Source organism: Muntiacus reevesi, chromosome 7 (assembly GCF_963930625.1).
Source record: "Muntiacus reevesi chromosome 7, mMunRee1.1, whole genome shotgun sequence".
In the NCBI taxonomy this organism is placed as follows: domain Eukaryota; kingdom Metazoa; phylum Chordata; class Mammalia; order Artiodactyla; family Cervidae; genus Muntiacus; species Muntiacus reevesi.
In genome coordinates, this window is record NC_089255.1 from 60,070,329 (window position 1) to 60,080,930 (window position 10,602).

The following is a 10,602-nucleotide window of genomic DNA, read 5'->3' on the forward strand; positions in this document are numbered from 1 at the left end:
CTTGTTTACCCTCTACTTTAATCCTCCGATTGTTCCCCATCAGCTATTGAAATTCTGCTGATCTGGCCCCAGCATACTTTTTCTATCTTGTATCTTGCTACACCCCTTACACCTGGCCAAATGAGCACCCTGTTTGCCCTGCCCCTTCCCCGTCTCTGTACCTCTCTTTGTGCTGATCCTGTTTCCTGTTGCATGACTTGCACCGTTCCCAGCCTCTCCCTTCTTCTACGTGAATCCTAATTACCCTTATAACCTGACTCACAAGCTATCTTTTTCTGAAGATATCCTTGGACATTGGATCCTCTATGATTTCCTATACTTAGTTGAAAATTTCTATCTGTTCTGACTTTTTTTGACTTCTCATAAAGTTGCTTTAGATTCTAAACCAAAGCAGAGAGAAGAGATGACACCCAAGTTAACCCATCCACTAGTGAGCTGGGACCTCTCTCCCGGAAGTGTCTGACTCCACCCAGCGGGAGCTGGCGGCAGGGCGGGGCGTGGGGTGGAGTTCGGGCGGTCCAAGGCCGCAAGGCAAGGCGCTGACCCCTTCCCCTATCACCTCCCTGCTCCCCTTCTCCCCAGGCTCCCCCTACTTCTGGACCCAGAGCGTCAGCTCAGCAGTACTGTGGCCCCCGGGGCATGACCGCAGGCGCGGCGGGGCTTTTCCCCCAAGCAGAGGAAGTAACAGCGAGAGAGGCCCAGGGCCACGGTTGGACCAGCTGAGGTAAAATTTTTAAAGCTTCTTCTTGGGGACGTGGTGTCAGCAGTCCTCATGGCTCAGCTGTGGGCCTCAGCTTGGGCCTCGCCATCCTGAGGTCGTGGTGGTAGAAGAGGTCCGAGCCCTGGTTGAGCAGGTCTTCATGCTGCACGGGGCCGCGAGGTGGGACCTTCACGCCGTTTCACCCAGCATCCACCCTTGTCCCCAGGACCTGCCTCCGGATGCCGTCTGCGTGCTCCCGGGCCTGCCATCGCCCTCTTCTCGCTTCCTGTGCCTCACAGAGATGTCCAAGTTGACAGGTAAGACGGTGTTGAGTTCGTTAAGGAGGGAGATGATGCTCAGAAGGATGGTCCCATGTTCCGGGAGCGTTCTCTGGCTCCGGTCATTGAGCAGGGGATGAAGGATGGAGATGCACACGTCTTGAGCCTCTTAGATGTTGGGGCACCGCATCTTGCGGGAGGGAAACGAAAGGCCGGCTAAGAGTCAGGATAGCCCATGGCAATCTATAGGTACGCCTTCAAGTAGCAACCCTCAGAATAGGCGTTGGGATGCTGCGCCCCCCAGTAGGCAGGTCGCCCTCACACACCAGGGTCACCCGAAGCCCTCCACTGGCTCCTCTTGCAGCCCCTTGAGCTCTGGCAGCAGGCCCTTCTGTGGGCTGGGCGCCAGCGGAGAACTGGCCAGGCAGCTGTCCTCCCTGGCGCCTCTCTGGGTGCTCCCCTGCTCTGACTTTTAACATGTGGCCTTTTGGGGCTGGAATGATAGTGATATTTTGTTGTCTTTGCCCTTTGATGCAACTGTTTTAATCTGGGGAAAAGATACAACCTACCTAAAACACTATTAATGTACACTGTCACCACCCCCAACCCCAGTGAAAATATCTTCTCTGTTTCTGATTATATAACATGCATTTACAGTTGACCCTTGAACAATATGGGTTTGAACTGCATGGGTCCAATTATACATGGATTTTTTTTTTTTTTTCAATAGTAAATGTACACTACAGTACCATGGAAGTTGCAGTTGGTTGAATCTGAGAATTTGGAACCAGGCATAGGGACAAAGTGGGCTTCCCTGGAGGCTCAGTGGTAAAGAATCTGCCTGTCAATGCAGGCGACTCGGGTTCAATCCCTGGATCGGGAAGATCCCCTGGAGAAGGAGATGGCAATCCACTCTGGTACTCTTGCTTGGCTAGTCCCATGGACAGAGGAGCATGGTTACAGTCCATGGGGTCCCAAAAGGGTCAGACACAGTTTAGCAATTAAACAACACAGGGAGGAGGCACCTGTACAGAGTGCCCTATCCAGAGTGCTGATGGGTCTCTGTGTAGAGGGTTGGCACCCTTAACCCCCTGAGTTGTTTAAGGGTCAACTGTACTTAGAAACGTGGAAAACCATACACTTCTGTGTGTTTATGCTGTGCTCTGAGTGTGCACATGATAGAATAAAAGAAAAATAAATTTCCTGAAATAAATTCCCTAGTCAAAGAATATACATGTTTAAAATGTTAGTGTATGTTGCCAAACTGATCTCCAGAAAGATTTATGATTCATTCAACATTTATTGAATTCCTAGTGTGTGCCAAGTACTGTGTACTATTTAAGGTACAGCGATGAGCAACACCACGTGTAGTCCCTGCCCTTGTGGAGTCTGTGTAAGTATCACTAACAGAAGACACATGTACTGTGAGAAAGTATAGTAGTGTGAATTCTGCCTAGTTGGGGAGTTCAAGGATGAATTCCTGAAGGAAGTGATATTTCAGATAAGGCCTGATGCTTCAGTTGGAGTTAACTAGATTGTGGGTGGTGTGGGTTGAGGCAGGTAAGAGATTTTCAGCCTCAGCCTTTGCAAATGGTGGCGCATGGGGTTGAAGAAGGCTTGTGTGGCTGGAGTCCATGGACAGGGAGGCAAAGCACTAGGCAAAAATGAGACTGGAAATATAGGTAGGGAGCATGCTACTGGTGGATTCATAAGTCTTGTTAAAAATGTTATTGTTATTCCAATGCTAGGAGAGATATAAGCAGCAATTGGGGATATTATATTTATTTTTTAAAAAGATAACTTTGGCTGAGTAGAAAGGACTGATAAACAGAAGCAAGAATGAACACAGGTTGACAAGTTAGGAGGCTATTTTTGTAGTCCAAGTGACAGATGATAACACTAAACTAATCTGAAGCACAGACAATAATAAGAAATCAAGGCAAAAGTAGAGGAAAATGGATGCTTTTATGATTTTACCAGTTAACACCAATATTAGAGGGGATATCATTGATCTTTTTTTGTCTTTGCCAATGTAAGGGGTGTATGCATAGTATAAATTATATAATATGGATTATATATACAACTTAGAATATGAATTATGTATACAATTTCCTTTGATTATTAGTAAGGTTGGACTTCTTTTTCTTTTCCATTTTCATTCATTTTTATTCATTTCTTCTTTTGAATTATCTGAACATATACTTGGTCCATTTTCTTCTTCTGTTCTGGTATCCAGCCCAGAATCCCACATTGGACTTAGTTGTCATTTCCCCCTTGTCTTCTCTGGTCAATGACAGTTTCTCAGATGTATGTTTTTATTAATCATTTGAATAAATCATTTTTATACTGATGCAGGGCAGAGCTTGGTAAGAATCTAAGTGCATAATGAAGGCAAACTTAAACCAACTTAAGAGAGAGCAGATGATAGTCTGTGATATATGTTGTAAATTTTTTAAAGTTTTTTTTTTAACTTGGTTTGTGTGTTCATGTATGTCTGTTTATGTGTGAAATCATATTATTTCATATTATTATTTCTGGCTTTGGGATAGTGCTTAGAGGTCCCTCCATCCCAATGGATAGAACTCTTTATGTGCATTATATTCTGTTACTTTTACAACCATATATTGTCAAGTTATATCAAATAAGATACAAATCAGACATCCTCACCCTATTGTTTATTCTCTCCACCCTCAACTTCACCAGATGGGGCAATAAAAAACAGAAGTGGCGCTTATGATACAGAATCAGCAGTGTCAATATGACGGTGTCATAATGTCTTGTTCTTCTGTGAATTTTTTTGACTTTGCACCTTACTTGGGTCCTGACCAAAGCCTTACCTGTTTTGATACTATTCTTTAATTGTCTTTCCAGTCCTACCAGCTCATGAGTTACTTGAGCATAGGAACCACGTTTATCTCATTTTGTGTAACACACCTGTGACTGGGCCCGCCTTTGCGGACTCTGCCAACATAGCATTTTAATGCATCTATTCTCATAAAGAAAAGAGAAACTCGAAACACAGTGAGGAAAATGTAGATTTTCTCAAGAGTTTTGTGAGGCATTTATTGGAAATAAGAGTCCCTCATAAATCATGCAGCAGAACAATCACATTTCTACATCAGGCAGCATTTCTGTGTCCTTTCTCTTCCCCTCTGGTCTATAGTCTCTCTCCAGTGAGAGTAAAAAATCTAGTCAGCAAAATAAAACTCTTCAAGTTAGCCTAATAAGGGCCACATATTTTTCTTCAAACTCCCCTTTGGAGTTTCAATTCATTTTATCATGACTGTGTCCCTTGATTTTTTTTTTTATCAGAAAACTTTGGGCATGGCAGAGAGTCATCCAGTGCTTGTGGGAATCAGTGAATTGGGCCACAACGCTGCTCTAATGTTGGACTTATGCAATTGACTTGGTGTCTAGGAGGTTAAATAAAAAAAAGGTTATTACTTTACAATTCCTCTTTGTTTTCACCTGATGGAGAAAATTAGGACTCTATTGGAAACCCATAATAATTTTGATGGGCTATCAGGTTAATTATAGTAAGGATCTATCTTATATTCCCACCAAAGGGCTTAGTTACTGGAGGAGCATTTTCTTAAATGGTGCCTTGCACGGACCCAAAGAACAGTATATTGAGAAGTGAGCAGATGGTCTGGATGAGCTGAGAGTATGGATGTCACCTGTCTGCCAGCCAGATGCAGATCCATTTGGGAATGAAGTCTTTGGGCTGGAAGCCAACAGCTCCCAAATGGGATGTTTTATCTCTTTCCTGAAGAGAGACGTTGAGAGGCTAGAGTCACAATGGACAAAGTAGGTGTAACCAACTTTAAGTCTAAGAAGCAAGCCATGTGCACACAGGTGAGCAAATGAGATTAGAGGTGGTTGGCAGGGCAGCTGCTTAGCTTCACCTCACCTGCTGCCTAATTCAGAACTGGGTTAGCGGAGGAGTCATGGAATATTTGAATATCAACTGAGCACCAGGGCACAAAGTAGGGTCAAGTTTACGTTATCATAAGGTTAATGTCCTGATAGCTAAATTCTGGCCTAATGATGAGTAGGGTCAGTTTGCCTCTTTTGCTCCCCCTTTTCACATCCTAATGGCCTCACCCTGCTTTCTGGGACCTACTTAGCCTTAATTTACATACAATAAGTTCCCCTTATGTGAATTGATCTCTTGGTGACCAAATGACCTCTACAGAAGTCACTTTCTGTCTTTTAGCCTCAGTTTCCTCATCTGAAAAATAAAAAGAAAATATTGAAAGATAATTTGGGTAGAGCAACCAGCACAGTGTGCGTGTCGGACTCTGTGCAACCCTATGGACCGTAGCCTGCCAGGCTCCTCTGTTCATAGGATTCTCCAGGCAAGAACACTGCAGTGGGTTTTCATTTCCTTCTCCAGGGGATCCTCCAGGGATTGAACCCGCATCTCCTGTCGGTCTTGCATTGGCAGGTGGATTCTTTATCACCAAGCCACTAGGGAAGCCCAACCAGCCCAGTACTGTCACCTAGAAGCTGCTCCTGTGGTTCGTCTTAGGAGAAGCTAAGGCTGTTTCTAGATGTCAGGACATGTGGGGCTTCACATTCTCTCAGAACATTGGAGGGGGATACCTCGGCAGCAGGGGTAGAAGGAGCCTTGCTTCTCCTGATTCTTCACAGCATGAATTCTCAGCATTTAGATTCTTGTCTATTTCGACACCCAGATGATGGCTCCCTGATATCTCTTTGAACGCCTCAGCCCCTGCGTTATAGTTTCCACTGACCCCTCTGCAGGGGAGGACAATGGGCTGGGACAGCTGCAGGAACCATGGTCAGAAGCCAGTAGAATCAAAGCTGCAACTGGGTTAATGACACTGCGGCGTTGGGGTGGCTGTCGTGAGGACTGTAAAAGAAAGGAAGAAAAGAAAGAAAAGAAATCCCAAGACCCAAACAAAGCCAGATATGACTTAGGAAAAGAGCATTAAGGGATTGCAGTATAGAAATCTGTTTTCCTAACAGCAAATAGCTACTTAATTGGGTTAAAGTAAATTGAAAGACATTTTATATTTACATGAAAATTAACCAAAAAAAAAAGGAAGATAGATGAAAATCTAATTTTTTCTACTCTTCCATTTCCCCTTTTCTTTCTTCATTTTCCTCTCTTCGTCCAATACAATGAAACATTTCTTCTAATTCTCCCTCGGGGCTCAGGTAGGCTAGAACCAGTGCTATGGTAGATATAATCCATAAATGGGAATCTTGGGAATGTCACCTTCTCTCCAACTTCTGCCGCTAAGCATATTTGAATCTGAGGCAGAAACCTCTATTAATATAAATGTGAGTTTAGTGTGCTAAACTCACATTTAGAAGCCCATTCTGGGGACAAGTTGGATTTGAAATCCAGTTTCTGCTCCTCTTGCCAAGTGTCTGCCTGCCCAGAGAGGGTGACTTTTCCTGATAGTGGGCCTAAACAAAAGATGAAGAAAAGGGGAGACATTTTTGAGAGACCTGAAAGCCCCATGATGTGACTCTGCTTGCAAGAAGGTCAGGAATGACAAAAAGACAGGAGAAGTCTGCAGGAGCCAATACAGTTTAGGAAAGTAGAGAGGAGGCTGAGAGTCTAGTGGGGAGAGGAATCCAGGGAGAAGCTTGCAGAAGGCTGGGGAGGAGCCCTTCTCTGAATGTCAGGGTGACTTGGAGCACAGTTTGGCCTCATTGCAGTGATAAGATGCAGAGAAGCCAAACAGAGAGGACCGTGCATCCCCACCAGTCACACGGTGGTGAGAGATGCTGTGTTTTGACTGGAGTGGAGTGGAGGACCCAGTTGCAGGGCTGCAGGGTCACAGGCAAGGAGAGGGGGTGGATAAGAGTAGAAGATGAGAATGAAACAGACTCCAGGCCTTTGCTTTTGGGTCCTGCATATCTGTGCTTTGTCTACTTTTTACCAAACAGCATTCTGTTCCTTGTAGCGAACTCTATTACCCTCACTGAAATACTGGTCACGGAAACAGACACACTCACAAAAACTCACCCTTGGCAAACATTGCCAAATTAAGATTTAGGCCAGAAAAGAAAATCAGACAAAATTATATTCTTATGTTTCTTTAAATCTACCATAAAACCCCAAACCTCCAATGAACTAGAAAATCTCTCTACAAAAATCATTAAGTTAAAAATAAACATTAAAAATTGACTGGCAGTCAACAAGAATAATAGAAAATATAAAACCTTCAGACAAGAGCAGTAATTATCTTATTGATTTGAAGGATTAAGGGGAAAAGAGGGGCCTTGGGGATAAGCTATGACTCATGATTGCTGCCCTTTGGCTGGAAACTTCAATGCCATTTTAGGATCCCAGAAGGAGGCCACCCACCCCCACCACATGAAGAAATTTGTTCAACAGACTGTACCCTAAAGCAGTTTTACTAACAATTCTAATGTGGCCATATAATCAAATAAACTAAAAGTACTTGATAAACTGTGATAGTCCTCACAAAGGCAGGTGGTACCTTAGTCCTGGAGGCCAGAATTTAGATCTGGACCACTGCTGTATTCTCAGACAGATTGGACTTATTTGTTGAACAAATCAGTCAGATATTCTACAGATAATATGCGTTTGTGTTTGTGCTCAGTCATGTCCGATTCTTTGAGACCCCCAAGAATTGTAGCCCACCAGGCTCCTCTGTCCATGGAATACTGGAGTGGGTTGCCATTTCCTCCTCAATCTACGGATAATACTCTTCTGATATTAGTCTTTCTGATTATATGCAAAGATTTGGGGTGGGGAGAGTGAAGATACTCATTTACCATCTGCATGCACGTGTGCTAAGTTGATTCAGTTGTGTCTGACTCTTTGCGACAGTGTGGACCATGGCTTGCCAGGCTCTGTCCGTGGAATTCTCCAGGCAAAACTACTGAAGTGAGTTGTTTGCCCTCCTCCAGGGGATCTTCCTGACCCAGGGATCGAGCCCACGTCTCTTACATCTCCCACATTGGCAGGTAGGTTCTTTACCGCTAGCACCACTATTTGCCATCTGTTTGTCCCCTAAACTGTCCTGGGTGATTCTATTAATTCCTGTTCTGAATGGAGGGATCCTATGGAAAAAGAGTCCTCTTACTCAAAAGGAGGTTGGAGAAGATGGCATTGCCAGTCTTCTACCATGTGGACCCTTCAGGGTTCTCCTTGTGATAGCATGTGACTTGTCCCTCACTGTGCTCACTGCCACGCTCCTCTGTGGCCTGTTTGGGCTGTCTCAGGATGTTCATTTCAGCCCCTAGAAACGCAGACATCACTTGACGTTTGTGATTCAGTCCTTGAAGTTTTCCTTCCCAAACCACAAATAAATCCGCAATAGGTACTGTGGTTTTGTTTTTGAGGCTTCTCTTGAAGATAGACTCCATTCACTATTTACTCAATAGGTATTATTGATGACTTACCTGCTGCCAGGCCAGTTGCTGTTACTGAAGATCTGTGAGCAATACCAATGAGTGCCTCTTCTTAGGGCTCCTGAATGTTAGTGACTGGGGGAAGTCACTGGTGGACCAGGCTCCCTCTGCCATTCCATCCTGGGGCACACTTTGTAACAGGAAAGGGAAGAGAAGTATGTCTGCTAATTCCATGTAAGTAACAGAAATGACAGTACAGCCTTACCTTCAGCAATTTTACTTCACCTTGTTTTTATATGGTTTTTAGGAACCTTTACATTGTGATTAGTCAGAGGACTGGGCTGCCCATGCAGATGGCCTTGGAGAGTAGGAGGAACTGCTCCCAGCTATGACTGCCTCCCAGCCTGTTAATTGTACCATCCTTTTACCTTTTCTCTCTCTCTTGGTAGGAGTTGTAGAGCATAAGTTGATTGATATTCATGGGAGCTATTTGGGTTGAGACTTAGGGTCAATGTTTACTATCTTGTCCTCAAAGTGTACCCTGGTATGAACCTTTTCTTCTTTCTGTGGAGCTATGCAGTATGAAACCTGGACTTCCCAGGTGGTGCTAGTGGTAAAGAATCTGCCTGCCAATGCAGAAGACACCAAGAGATATGGGCTAGATACCTGCATCAGGAAGCTCCCCTGGAGTAGGAATTGGCAGCCCACCCCAGCATTCTTGTCTGGAAAATCCCATGGACAGAGGAGTCGTGTAATGTAAAACCTGTGACACTCCAGTTCTTGGCTGTGCACTTAGGGCTTTTGAGTCCTCCTTCTAGGGTCATGGTGGAGCAAGGCTTTCCTCTGCTGCAGGGGCTCTGTGTGGATGCTCAGCTTCATGAAACAGTGAGCTCTTGCCACACCCTTGCCCTCTGCCTTGGGTTCCTGCAAAGAGCTTGTGGGGAAGGTGTGACCACCGCTCCCCCTCTGCCAAGGCTCATTGCCTTTTTGTGCAGTAGGAATGTATATGTGTGTGTTACTTGCTCAGTTGTGTCCAACACTTTGCGACCCCATGGACTGTAGCCCACCAGGCTCCTCTGTCCATGGGATTTCCCAGGCAAGAATACTGGAGTGGGTTGCCATTCCCTTCTCCAGGAGATCTTCCCCACCCAGGGATCGAACCCAGGTGTCCTGGATTGCAGGCAGATTCTTTACTGTCTGAGACACCAGGGAAGCCCCAGGAATGTGTATAGTGAGGTGCTACCCAGTCTTCCAAAAGCTCTGATAAAAGACGCTGACATGTCCGTGATTGGGTTTTCCTCAGGAGTCTGTGTGAGGGAGTATTTCACCCAAACTCTGGGATGACTCCAGCCCAGCTGTCAGTTTTATTTTTAGGAGTCCTTGAACAGGTCTGATCTGGTCATGAGAGCTATTTGGGAAGATAGTTCCATATGCTATCTGTTCCTAGGGAGCTTTAGTCATTTGTTCAAAGATTTGGGATTGTTTCATCGATTGTCAAAATAAATTAATCACAGGAACTTTTTGAAGCTAGCTAAATCCATTCTTGAACAAGGTGAGCTTATAAATACAGAAAATAGTCAAAATAAAGAATTGGTGTTTGGTGGTAGGGGACCGTGCAGAGAATGGCAAACACTCACAAGACTTGCCTTCACCATAACAAGAATTTACCCTGTAGACCTCTGTTCACTTCACCCGGTTCTGTTGCCTGATGATGTACACAGCTCCTTTTCAATAGCTTGAATTCTGCCTCCCTCTTTTCAAGATTTTTTTTTTTTTTTTTTGGCTGTGCAGTGTGTATGTGGGACCTTAGTTCCCTGACTGGGATTGAACCTGTGTCTCCTGCAGTGGAAATGTGCATCTTAACTACTGGACCACCAAGGAAGCCCCTGCCTTCCTCTTTCCCATTTCCCAACCCTCCCTTGACGTGGGGAAGCAAACAACGAAAACACAGAAAGAACGACGCCCCAAACTACCAAACATTAATGGAATATTCACTCCAAATGAGGTTTTTAAAGAGGCACTTTAAATGCAGCGGAGACCTAAGCACTAACATCAATGTTCTTGTAAGCAGAAAATAAAATCTACAAATAAAGTTTTAGTGGAAGGCGTATCATTTTATTTCATTAATATTCATATTCCAAACTCATATACACAGTGACAGAGAACTGCAGGAGATAATTTTGCTCCTAGGAAATAAACAACAGCCCCAGACCAGCCTAATAAACATTCAAAACAGCATCCACAGCAGGCACAGGTGCTCTCCAG

At 44.6% G+C, this 10,602-nt stretch overlaps 1 pseudogene; it reads right to left on the reverse strand.

Annotated features, from left to right (window-relative positions):
* Window positions 1-770: 770 nt before the first annotated feature.
* On the reverse strand, window positions 771-8,241 carry LOC136172635 (ubiquitin-conjugating enzyme E2 R1 pseudogene; annotated as a pseudogene).
* Between the last annotated feature and the right edge of the window lie 2,361 nt (window positions 8,242-10,602).